Source organism: Belonocnema kinseyi, chromosome 8, assembly GCF_010883055.1.
Source record: "Belonocnema kinseyi isolate 2016_QV_RU_SX_M_011 chromosome 8, B_treatae_v1, whole genome shotgun sequence".
Lineage (NCBI taxonomy): Eukaryota > Metazoa > Arthropoda > Insecta > Hymenoptera > Cynipidae > Belonocnema > Belonocnema kinseyi.
The window spans coordinates 64051966-64053138 of NC_046664.1; positions in this window are offsets into that span (position 1 = coordinate 64051966).

Consider the following 1173-nt stretch of genomic DNA (forward strand, 5'->3'; position numbering starts at 1 on the left):
AAAATACATGCATTTTCAACCAAATAATTAAAACTTTAATTAAAAAATATACATTTATAAACAAAAGTTAAATTTACAATAAAAAAATTAACTAGAAAAAAACGATTTATCAACAAAACAGTTCAATTTTTAAAAAATAGAATGAATTTTTAACTGAAATTACGAATCTTTAACTGAAAAATTACTGCATTTTTGAGGCGAAAATACAAATTTTCAAACCCGAAAATGTGAATTTTCAACATAAAAGTTAATTTGAAACCGAAACAGATTAGTTTGTAACCATAAGGATGAAGTTTTAGTCAAATATTTCCAGTTTTAAACAAGAAAGATGAAATTTCTACAAAAAAAAAATGAATTTTTATGTCAAAAAACGAATTTTCAAGAAAACAATTAAATTTTCAACCAAAAAGGATGACTTAATGTATGCACGGCCCCTAAACAGAATTAGGATTCATTTACCTACAAAAAAAACATAAAATTTTCTTCTTTTCTGACATGAACTTGTGTAGATTCCCTCAGATCCGATTCAAGATATCTTACGAAAACCTAGTTTGTAGAAGTGGAGCCAGTTCTATCACAGCAATGACACTTATCATCATACTGTCAATTTTATATGCATTTAGACACTATCATTAGTTTAATTTTACGTCGATTAATCTTCATAAAAGTCGATTAGTCTCAAACCCTATAAGCACAAAATTGCCTTCATTTATATTTCGACTCTTGGCCAAAGTTTCTACATTTTTTAGCTTTTTCCATTTTCTGTTGCTATTTTATCAAGTAAAAGTAATGAAAGCTTTCTCATACTTAAGAATCATAATTTATTTTAAGCTATCCTTTTTCCATTCTGGACTATTCATCAAATCCAAAGTTATTTGGATTTTTGTAATAACTTGTAATAATTGTTAATTGTAAGCTGCTGACATTTCGAAAATATTTTATAGATGTATATTTTTCCGGTCAAATAAAAAATCGAGTTTTTCATTTCAAAGATGACAGCTTCTGTCGAAAATGGAATAATGTTCAAGAAAATAGTTGAATCTTTAAATGAAAGAGATTAATTCTGATTGCGAAATTTATTAGTAAAAATTTTCAAATTAAAAATCGAGTTTTTAATTTAACCGATAAAAGTTTCTGTCGAAATTGGAATAATGTTCAACAAAATAGTTGAAT